The sequence below is a fragment of the Bufo gargarizans genome, chromosome 2 (assembly GCF_014858855.1).
Source record: "Bufo gargarizans isolate SCDJY-AF-19 chromosome 2, ASM1485885v1, whole genome shotgun sequence".
Lineage (NCBI taxonomy): Eukaryota > Metazoa > Chordata > Amphibia > Anura > Bufonidae > Bufo > Bufo gargarizans.
Window position 1 is genome coordinate 180,512,611 of NC_058081.1, and position 12,515 is coordinate 180,525,125.

At 41.6% G+C, this 12,515-nt stretch overlaps 1 protein-coding gene across 2 annotated transcripts in view; it reads left to right on the forward strand.

Annotated features, from left to right (window-relative positions):
* Positions 1 to 12,515, forward strand: part of OTUD7A (OTU deubiquitinase 7A) — a 293,318-nt gene that overhangs the window by 102,982 nt on the left and 177,821 nt on the right. For both annotated transcript variants that reach the window (XM_044279731.1, XM_044279732.1), the window contains exons 3-4: positions 808 to 891; positions 4,672 to 4,818. The gene's annotated coding sequence lies outside the window, so the exon portion shown is untranslated. The remainder of the gene's footprint in view (positions 1 to 807; positions 892 to 4,671; positions 4,819 to 12,515) is intronic.

A 12,515-nucleotide genomic window follows, 5' to 3' on the forward strand; every position in this document is an offset into this window, starting at 1 on the left:
TGGAGGGCCGGATGTTGAGCAACCCTGTTGTAGATCATCAGTTTGGGCAAATAGAGCTGCAAACTCTTGAGTATGTTTCTGCTTCCCAACTTGTACAGGCGGGAAAATATCTTCAAGACTACTCACTCTTCCTTTTACGGCTGTAGTACGCATCGCCACTTTTTGGAGATCATGTCTGATGATAGAACGATCTTCTTTTATTCCACCCAGCTGGGGGCGGTCAAGATGAGTAATGCTGCATTGCACTGTTTAACAGCGGTAAAGACATCCAAAATAGTGGGAGAGTTTAGAAGACGACATATCATCCGCACCCACTGCCATCTCCTCATCTGACTGCACTGCTAGCTGGTGTAAGGTTTTCACGAGTAACCTCCAACTGTCCATCCTCATTAGGCAGGTTAATATCTGTGTGTGGTTCTTCTGGGTCTGTTACTGCAGCGAATTGTTCAGGGACATCTGGATTGCGGGCAAATCTTTCCAGCTTAGCTGCCACTGCTTTCTGCCACTCATCCCTGTTCGGCGCCATCTTGAAATTCAGGCCTGCTTCTGCCGGCTGCGCCCCGTAGCCATATTTTCCTTTCCTTCGCTATGTTACCTACAGTTGTAGCAGGTATGTATACCCTTTATGCAGGTCTAAATCGGGCCGTCAGGATTTGCTAGCAGGCGTATAACAGGTATATAGCGGCGGGAGCTCCTCACAGCGTGTCCGCTTACATTTCCCATTCAGACCTGTATGTATAGAGATATAGTAGCTCTGTGATTTTACCTGGAGCACTCACCTGAATTTTTATCTTTTTACCACTTTAGGTCTCAGGAGACATGCCTCATGGATAAAGTCCACCTAACACTTCGGGCAAATTTTCTAGTCCGTATACCTAATCTTTCTGCAAGGTGAGGGCTTGTATAAAAAAAAGACAAGTACATTCTTACATTTAAAGAGGTTGTCCTCAATATCAGATCGGCGGGGGACCGACACTCCCGCCGATTAGCTGAACGGGGAGATGGCGCGCGCAGTGTGCATGTGCCGTCTCCCTTCTCTCTCCCTGCTCACCGCTGCAGGCCCATAGACATACAGCAGCGGACAGGAAGAGGGATAGGAGACGACACGTGTGCAGTGCGCACGCCGTCTCCTCATACAGCTGATCGGCTGGGGTTCCAGGTTTCTGATCCCCGCCCATCTGATATTGATGAACTATCCTGAGAATACGTTACTGGATACATTGGCATGCGTCACCATAGAGTTTCATTGTAAAGGCTCATTCAGACGACTGTATGTTTGTGTCCGCATCTTTTCCTCAATTTTGCGGATCTATTCATTTCAATGGGGCTGCAAAAGGTGTGGACAGCACACCATGTACGTACTTTCATTCTGTGGCCCCACAAAAAAAATATAGAAAAATGCAGATTACACATGCCAGTATCCGTGTTTTGCGGACTTCAAAAACGGATACGATTGTCTGAATGAGCCCTTAAAAATATATAAGTTAACGTATTCATTTTTGTTGTTGTTGCTGAACTCTGCAGGATGGAAAAGTGTAGTGTACTAAGCTTTTGCATCCTTTTTTTCCCAACATATCCTGTATGTTGAACATAGGGCAAACATGTGATGTGAACCCATCCTTATGCTTTATCAGGTATATGATTATTAATGTTTTCCATTATTTTTATATATAATTGCTGTACATTGTACTGTCTGCTTGCGACTATAAAAGAAACAAAATGCTGTTTATTTTAACGTGTGACCCTCCTGGCCTCTTAAAGAGCCAATTGTCAGAGGGGTCTTGTAGGGTTGACAAACTGGCACCAGTTTACCAAAAGCTGAAAAGAGCTCTGAAAGGTTATTCATGTACTTGACTGGACTGGCATAATAGAGATGTATGAAAAGGACATCGTGAAAGAGCGGGAGAGGCACTGAACAAGTGTTCCACTGAGCTTTTCTAATGTATGTGGCCAGCTTTAATGAGGACCTGTCTTCATGCCTGACATGTCTGGTTTAGTAAATTCTCGTATTCCCCATAAAAAAAACAATTCTGGAGAAACTTTTTTTATAACTGTATGTTGTGCTGTTCCTCCTAGAATCGTATATATAAGTTGCCAGCTGGGTGTTACTAAAACAAAATGAGAGTTGACGGGTCCTCTAGAGGACAGCATGAAAAGACAGACTAAGGATCTCCCAAGTCCTTGTCTTCTGCTCATATCTAGCCTGTTATGGTTGGGCTAAGTGGATTGTCACAGATTCTGACACTGCCAGTGTTGGCATCATGACACACTTATTTATTCACAGGGTGGTAGTCTGAATCTGAGCTGGCCAGCTTCAGAAGCTACTTTGACCAAAAATAAATTAAAGATTAAAATCAATAATGTTCCTTAAAGAGGTTGCCCCAGAAACATATTTTGCAGTCTTTAAACCAGCATCTGAATACTTTTGTAAATGCGTGTAATTAAAAATTTTGTGTTGCCACTAAAGTGGACGCACATGCTCAGTTCCATCATTAAACTGCCAGCAGCTGCAGCAGACAGGGAACCCCTCCTGAGCTGCCATCTTGAAATAAATCTGGCAGAGCAATTGGAGCAAAGAATAAGGAAGCTCTTGATCCATGTGAGGTACAGGGCTGGTTCCAGCTTTGTTAGAAAGAGTCATGTACTACATGATGTCTAATTTTCATTTTTACATCAGGGATAATTAGGTAATTTCAAGTTGTCCCCTATCCACAGGGATAATTATTAGATTGGTCCTACTGTTAGGACCCACACTGATCACGAAAATGAGAGAAGCGGTACTTGGCTATCTCTAGCAGTAGCATAGAGAGGAATACCTGACTCTTTCATTTCAGGGATCCCTGCTATCATAATCGGTAGAGTCCAAGCAGAAGGACCCCAGCCAACATAATACGGTAGCTATGTCCTATCCTGTGGATAGGGGATAACTTGAAATGACCCCTTTAAATTGAAAGTAATAGTAATTTTTTGGGGGGTTGGGCAAAAAAGCCCCAGCCCTACCTGGACTTGAATAGGATAATATGGAACTAATCTAATAAATAGGAAGGATCCATGGCACTCACAATCCACAAAATCCACTTTTATTAATTCCTTTTCCATACAATGCAGAGGAAAAGTCAAGCAAGATAACCCAGTACATGGCCACTGTTTGTTTCATGTCAAATGATGCTTTCTCAAGGCCTGATGGTATCAAGCATGCTTCTGCCTAAAGAGCCCTTGTCAGCGTGATCAACCCTATTAAACCAGACATACTGCCTGTTAGGGTTGATTATGCTGATTAAAACAATACCTTTCTTTTCTGCTCTGCACACTGCCCCCTCCACTTGATTGTCAGGGCTAGACATCAACATACTGAGGGCAGAGCTGTGTCCTAGTATGTACATATCATATACACCACTTGCTATAGCCTTACCATAATGGGAAGGGTGTATTTCTATACATAGAAAGCTAATACATATTACTGGTTTATTCACAGGCACAATATAGGATTATCAAGAAACCAGTAATATGTATTCGCTTTAAAAGTGTAGACAATCACTTTTCTCAATGTAGTAGGGCTGTAGCCTGGAGGTAAGTGATTATCCTTGCATGTAGATGTCTCAGGTTCAAATCCCAGGAGAGACTTCTAGATTTGTTTTCTTCAGTTATTATTATTTTTTTCTCCCTCATTTAAATCCTAATATAAGGCTATAATCAGACCCTCATTCTTCATCAGACCTCAGATCTGACCCCAAAATTAGACCCCCAAGCGCCATCAGCCTCAGATCAGACCCTGCAGGCCTCTCGGACTCAAATCAGAACCCCATCAGATCACAGATAAAAAAATAAGTAAATAAACTTATCTCGCTTGCTCTGGACAGTGCTGCAGATCCATGGCTCGCTGGCATCGCTTCTGGCCCATGCTACACTGTGAACTGACGTCACACAGCATCAGGTCATAATGCATGCCTACGTGCAATACGTCCTGACGTTGTACGCGATCAGGTGCACAGCGGACCAGGGTGGGTGAGTACAGCCTGGGAAGCGCTTCCCTCACCTCTCCATGCCTCCCGTGTGCTGATCACCGCTTCCATAATAGAAGTGGTCATTAATATTCGGACTAGAAGGCACACTGTCACTTTTCCCCCACTTTTGGAGGGAAAAAGTGCGTCTTATAGTCGGAAAAATACGGTAAGTACCAGACTGTCACTTTGTCGTCAAAAGCTCTTGTACGATACTTATTTTGAGAATATCTTGCACAAACTTATTGCCAGTCTGCATTAATAAAATTTCAAGGCGACTGTTCCAATCAGACAGGTAAGTGAGATTAGAATTGAATGGGGTTGAGAATAGTATTGATATGGGAGATCATAGCTGGCCCAAAAAGGGCACAATTGGGTCCATATAACTTGGAGGAAAGTGGCTTGGATGTGTTCTTTAGCAGTGGACTGAGTTTTGAATTTTTGAGATATAAAAAGATACGCATTGATATAAGATGTGAAAAGAGTGAAAGTCAGAAAGTTATATACTTTTGTCAAATTTAGTTTTTATGCCTTATTGTGAATGCATAAAGACAAATGGATGTCATTTTTTTTCAAGTCTTTCATCTTTTGATCAGTACATAGATGTACTAGTTTATTCCAAGATACCAGTCATAGATTTATTCTAATGAGAAGGGTTTTACCATTTCAGATTGAACTGAAGACGCCAACTGGGATCATCTAGTATCAGTACTGGGTAGCGGCTTCTATACACTACAGAGGAATGCGAGACAATACAGTACAGCATGTTACCCGCTTTAAGCATTTCAGTCTGCATGTTGTTCAAAGGCTAAGCAAAGTAAGTACAAACTGCATTATGAATGGACGTAATCAGCTCCATAAATCCTTCATTGCCACCATGACTAACAGTATCAAGGGACCACATTTTGTTCTGGCTGAATGTGAACAGCTGCTCTCCACCCTTTAATGTCAGTACACTTTACACAGCGCCCAGTGATTAGGTGTATAATCTGATGGCCACTGAATGAACTTTACATTCCAATTAAGGCCCCTTTACATGCGCCGATGCATAGGCAGTAATTGGGAGCGACAACATCTACGTGCAGATATCATCTCCGCTGTATGGGGGCAAGCAATCACTAGTGCGATCACTCATCCCCACAGAGAATTATTGTTTGTTGTCTTGGACAGCACGATCCGCTGCCAGTGAATAGTGAATTTTATGCACTGAATAAAAGATGTGATCGCCAATGAACACGCATATTGCTTGTTTGGTCATTGTTGGCACATTGAGATAGCTCAATTTTATCAGGAAGAGTGTTCTCCCAAACTCTTGTTTTCTATAATTACCCCCTTTCCTCTGCCCTTATGCTGGTCTCACAATCTAAGAATATCCATTGTAGTTTAAAAGGGTTCTCCAGGAATGATTTATAATGGCCTCCAGCAACCTGTCCAAGAATGTGAGCAGGACTGGTTGCTTACAGTAGGACGGTGAGGGAGTGGGGCCTCCCTACACTCTAGTACTTGCATATACTGCATATTGGTGAGCGTTCCTGTCAGGCTGCTCAGCCAGGATGGCATATTGTAGGCAGGATCACATCATTACCATCTATTGTAGAGCTGTGTAAAGAAATGGTTAATAATCAAACACAGATGCAGTATGTCAAATTACAATTGCATAGAAGGACCCCCCCCCCCCATTGCATATGTTTATCTTAGCACTGGTCCTAGTTTATTAAATGGCTGGTAAACTCATGGGATGGGGATTCTGTAACGGGAAGGGGCTTATAATTTCTCATTTGCTTTTGCATACTTAGCAGTTAAGAGGGCTACTGCTGTAGCCAGTTGCTTACAGACTTGAGTGTGAACTAGGGTTTGCAAAAAGCAGGGGGAAATGGCACATTCCATAGAAATCATATAAACAATTTTTTATATTCTGGGATGGTATCAGATTAAGGCTTGTTCACATCTGCATTGGAGGCTCTGTTTGGGGCCTCCGTCGCAGAATCCGTCAAAAAGACTAGACAGAGTCCTGCATGCTGCTCTAAGGGAGCAGAACAGCGGAAATGTATAGTGGTGATGTGAACGCGCCCTGAGATGATGATCTTAAAATTAATAGCTGCTATTTTAGGTGAATAGTCTACATTGTGTTTCTTTTTGCACGCCTCCATGTATGGGGTTTACTTCCTCTTCTCCTTTACACCTGTTCACACGACAGCTACTGTATAAAAGATCATAATGAGCTGTTTTATGATGGCATGTTAAGGGTCCATTCACACGTCCGTAGTGTATTGCGGACACGCAATACACCCGGCCGGCACCCTCATAGAACTTCCTATTAGAAATAGGACATGTTCTATTTTTTTTCCGGAGCCGTGGACCGGAAGATCGGGGGTGCGCTCTGCATCCATTCCGGCCCCATAGAGAATGAATGGGTCCACACCAGAAATTTGCGGAACGGATGTGGACCCTAAACCTAAATAACAAATGCTTGATGAATGTAATGTCACATTATAACCTCTTTGTAGGCCACGTTCTTGTGATACTTTGGTTAGTCCATTGCTAGATAGACAAGCTTGAAGCTGAGCTGGGAAGTAATTTGTCTTTATTTTCCAGTCTGTAACTGGAGAAGATTGATGTCACACACTTCACTTGTATAAGAAGTTGCATAGAGACCATAATCGATAAGAAGCTTTGCTGTAGACACATTTATGAACATTTTTATTTGGTTGCTTCAAGAGAATCTTACACAATTATACAATCATTTAAGTGTACAGAACAGAAAAGTATTTTCACTGGATTTTTAATTATAATTGATGTCATCTTGTCTCTAAACCAGTCCTGACAAGTCACTGAAGCGGTAGGGGAAAGGAATCCATAATGGACCCCAGCTGCATCCCACTTTGCATACTATTCCCCAAAGGGCACTACGTTTTTAGTTTTCTTCTAGATGTGCCCAGTTTGTGAACACCGTTATATAGTTTACATTTTGTGCAATGAAAGTATGTTTGAAATATGTAGAAATGTATAGAGCATTCCCCACTAAAATAAAAAACACAGTTTTATCTTTTATGTGTTCTTCAATTCTGATTCTGCTAGCCTGTCAATTACTTAAAGGGGTTGTCTGACCCCAAATTCAAAATTAAGGAACTGGAATGTGTTTATAATAAAGAAAAAGATTCTCTTCCTCCGAGAAGCTCCATTCCAGTGTCCATGGTCCTGTCCCCACCTCTTCTGGTTCCCTATTGGCAGGAAAGTGTGATGTCCCATTTGTCATCACATGCACTATTGCAGCCATTCATGGATCTGAGCACTCACATACCACTTGGGGACACCTCACTCAACTGTTCCTGGGAGACAGTAGAAAGGCCATTACACTTCTCACAGAGTTTGGCTCAAAATATTTGTTGATCAGCAGGAGGCTCAAATGTTGCTGCAAAGTACACATTGCAAGAGGATCAAACTATGTGGCTTACATGTAGAACCTTATGCTATACTTGACTTGGCATTAATGGGGTCATGCAAGAATGTTTGTTTTATTTTTATTGTTTTTTTTTGCAAACCACCGCCACTTGGCTGGACCTGTTAAGGATTACTAACCTGCTTCTCCCCCAGGCCTGGTATGCTCCACTGGGCCTCCACGTTGTCAACATGGTTTGACATCGCCGCAGCCAATCTTTGATTGCGGCAAAGCCCAGATCCCCTTGCATTATTCTAGCATTTGTCATGACGTAAGGGGAGCCAGTCTCTGCCATGGCCAGCGATTGGCTACAGCAATGTCAAACCGATTGTTGACATAGAGGAAGCCCAGCGGAGTCAGGAGGAGAAACGGGGGAGCTAGCGCTGTGAGGCAGGTCAATAATCTCTTCTTTATAGACATGGCTAGTCAGGAGATAAGCTATAAGGAAGAAGTTCTGAATCTCTAACTGGGAGTTTTAACTGAGCAGTAGGACTAGTTAATCATGCAGTTATTCTTTAAGACCGTTGTACCATCTAATCCCAGAAGGACTCCTCTACAACCTTCACTCTTCCTTTTTAAGCTTTGTTACATCCATTTGATTAGAATTTGATTTTTAACATGCCCCTTTTTTTTACGTTTAGTGGCACTTTTAAGGGAACATGCCAGGTCCCTTTTGCTTGCTCCCTCCACTCTCCAACTGCCAATTGACAGGTTTAGCTACCCATACACTTGAGACCGCATTGCAGCTAGTCAATCCTTGAGATCGCTCATGGCGGACTAAACTGTACAACCAGGATTTTTTTTAGGAAAAAAGTTGTCTCTTTGGTCCTGGAGCACAATGGTAAATTTCTGGCTGAATTTATGCCATAAACATGCAGTTTCCGCCAACAGCCACAGTTTTCCAGTTTTTCTTTCATCATAATTAGTCGAAATGGCTGACATCTACCATTTCGTCCAACTTTAGTCTCATGTATGGCCACTTATCACAAATCTGACATCAGAGTGTAATGTGTAAGTTCTTAAAAAACACTATATGAATCCACATAACTGACAGACACCAGACCAGCATGTTTGTCACTATACTGTTCTGACCTCATGAAAAGCAGCATAAGGGGCCTGACAGATTCCCTTTTAAAGGAGTTATGCCATGATTAATGTAAAAAATGATGATATCATATAGCACATGGCAATCTCTTTCTAGCAAAGCTAGAACCATCCCCGTACCTCACATGGATTGAAGAGTTTTTCCCATTCAGTGTTGCAATTACATTACACTGCAAGATTTATTTCAAGCTGTCAGCTAAATGGGTGTGTCCTTTGTGCAGCTCGGAGGATTTGGCCTTTCTTCTGCAGCTTTCTCCCTATCACAACTCAGGGGGCAGTTGAAGAATAGAAACAAGCATGTGGACAGAGAAATGAGAAAAAGAACAAACAGCAGGTGGCGCTATACAGATACAAACAGGATTCCAAAAAAGTTGGGACACTAAACAAATTGCGATTAAAAACTGAATGCAATGATGTGGAGATGGCAAGTGTCAATATTTTATTTCTAATAGAACGTAGATGACAGATCAAACGTTTAATCCGAGTAAATGTATAATTTTAAAGGAAAAATAAGTTGATTCAAATTTTCACGGTGTCAACAAAGCCCCAAAAAGTTGGGACAAGTAACAATAAGAGGCTGGAAAAAGTGAATTTGAGCATAACGAAGAGCTGGAAGACCAATTAACACTAATTAGGTCAATTGGCAACATGATTGGGTATAAAAAGAGCTTCTCAGAGTGGCAGTGTCTCTCAGAAGCCAAGATGGGTAGAGGATCACCAATTCCCACAATGTTGCGCAGAAAGATAGTGGAGCAATATCAGAAAGGTGTTACCCAGCGAAAAATTGCAAAGACTTTGCATCTATCATCATCAACTGTGCATAACATCATCCGAAGATTCAGAGAATCTGGAACAATCTCTGTGCGTAAGGGTCAAGGCCGTAAAACCATACTGGATGCCCGTGATCTCCTGGCCCTTAAACGACACTGCACCACAAACGGGAATGCTACTGTAAAGGAAATCACAGAATGGGCTCAGGAATACTTCCAGAAACCATTGTCAGTGAACACAATCCACCGTGCCATCCGCCGTTGCCAGCTGAAACTCTACAGTGCAAAGAAGAAGCCATTTCTAAGCAAGAGCCACAAGCTCAGGCGTTTTCACTGGGCCAGGGATCATTTAAAATGGAGTGTGGCAAAATGGAAGACTGTTCTGTGGTCAGACGAGTCACGATTCGAAGTTCTTTTTGGAAATCTGGGACGCCATGTCATCCGGACCGAAGAGGACAAGGACAACCCAAGTTGTTATCAACGCTCAGTTCAGAAGCCTGCATCTCTGATGGTATGGGGTTGCATGAGTGCGTGTGGCATGGGCAGCTTGCATGTCTGGAAAGGCACCATCAATGCAGAAAAATATATTCAGGTTCTAGAACAACATATGCTCCCATCCAGACATCATCTCTTTCAGGGAAGACCCTGCATTTTTCAACAAGATAATGCCAGACCACATTCTGCATCAATCACAACATCATGGCTGCGTAGAAGAAGGATCCGGGTACTGAAATGGCCAGTCTGCAGTCCAGATCTTTCACCTATAGAGAACATTTGGCGCATCATAAAGTGGAAGGTGCAACAAAGAAGGCCCAAGACGATTGAACAGTTAGAGGCCTGTATTAGACAAGAATGGGAGAGCATTCCTATTTCTAAACCTGAGAAACTGGTCTCCTCGGTCCCCAGACGTCTGTTGAGTGTTGTAAGAAGAAGGGGAGATGCCACACAGTGGTGAAAATGGCCTTGTCCCAACTTTTGGGGGATTTGTTGACACAATGAAATTCTGATTCAACATATTTTTCCCTTAAAATGGTACATTTTCTCAGTTTAAACTTTTGTTCCGTGATTTATGTTCTATTCTGAATAAAATATTAGAAGTTGGAACCTCCACATCATTGCATTCAGTTTTTATTCACGATTTGTATAGTGTCCCAACTTTTTTGGAATCCGGTTTGTACATTATATATAATAGCTCAATGGCTGTACAAAATTTTTAAATACATAAATTACAAAAGTATTCAGATCCAGGTGCTGGTTTGAAAACTGCAAAATATTTTTTGTGAGACAACCTCTTTAAAGTGACCCTTAAATAATGCTTATGCCTAAGTGAAGGCCAGCCATGAGCACCCAGAAGAATATCTACAGGCCCTAGCACTGGAGGTGAGAGAAATGGGGGTGAGGAAAGTTGGATGCCTCCTCTCTCTTATATTTTTTTTTATATACATGTTTGTCTTGTGACATTGCTCCATGTAACTGCATTGTATGCACTTGTAGCCAGCACTATTTCAGCGCCTTTTTCCAGGAGTGTTCCTTTCCCATGACTTTGTTGGTTTTTTCACTATACTGTTGAGATCAATCATCACACACATGATTGGGCTACATTTGTTACTGTCGGCTATAGTCCGCTGCTGGGTAATGCTGAGTTGTCACATTACTGGTTTGCGGAGAAATATTTTGATTTGTGTTTTGTGTCAGCCGTATGAGATCCCTTGGGGTTTAGTAAGCTTCACTTGATTACCTACTATTTTTGCTAATATATTCATTTACTGAGTTGTTAAGAGTAATGAGTGGATAGATCAGCTTTGTATGTACTGTACAGGGAAGCAGTCTTTCTATATTCTTTGCATGGGGAGCACAAGTGAATAGTTATTTTTTAGTTGAGCCAAACACAGCAATTTCCTGACGTATTTACATACAGTAAGCTTACTTCTATCACATATAAAAGGATCTCATTATAGGGCTGAGGTATTGAAATTGTACCTTTTAATAATTATAATGTAGATCTATTTATTCTAACATTAATACAGCTGTTTCAGGCTTATTAGCTATCAGTGCAAGATATGGAACTGGAGACTTTATGGCGTAGTCTTCAGGATAAGACCTTTTTTACACATCAGTGACTCAGACATGTGTCATCCATGTTCTCCATGGACTGCACAGAAATCCATGTTTATTCTCACCTCATTGTTTTTCCATTGACCGTGGGTCAGTGGACAAACTACAGAGACATGCACTGTTTTGGCCCGTAATGCGGATCAGACATGCCCTTGAAGTCTGTGGATCGGTGAAAACACAACATAAATGGCATCCATGATCTGTCAGTGGGTTTCACTGACCATTGGTTCTGGAAATACCTTTTTCAGCCTAGCAGTGTACGTGTAATACAGATGATACACGGAGGGCGAAAAAAGATTTCCGAGTTCTGTACTTGGCTATTTCTGGAACTGCAATAGAAAGGAATTTCGGAAATGGGGGTTCCAGATAAGTTTATATAACTGGAATACCCCTTTAACTATGTCATAAGCGTTAAGGTCATTTAACACATCAGATGCCGCTGTCATCAACTACCGCTCAAATAATTTTGTACAAAATGTATTTGCCAAGCATCTCTACTTTATTAGCATTAGCATTACAATATGTTTTTGTACTTTATTTGGTTCTCCGAGAGAGATGTTGCATTATATGTTGTGTCATCAACTACCATGGCATCAGTGTTGTTAGAGGAAGGGCTTCCGTCTGATCGGAGCCTCCATGGTGAAATCACAGGGCTCCAATCAGTTGCTATAACAACCTTGGGCCCAAGGCTCCTTGGCCTGTCACAGTTGTGACAGGCAGCCTGTAAAAATCCTATAGACAACAATATTATTCTATTGCAGTCTATCTATGGTACAAGGGATCAGAAGATCCCTAAGGGGATAATATAAACACAAATATTAAAACTTCAGATCACCCTCTTTTCCAATTTTAAACATAAAAGTAAACAAGAAATAAACATAATTGATATTGTGGTGTCTGAAAATGTTTGAACTATAAACATATAACCATACTTATCATGTGTGGTAAACATTGTAATGAAAAAAAGAAAAAAAAAATTGACAATTTGCTGTTTTTGGGTTATTACCCCCCCAAAAAATAATAAAAAAAATATTGTATATACCCCAAATTAGTAACACTAAAAACTACAGCTCGTCCCGCAAAAAA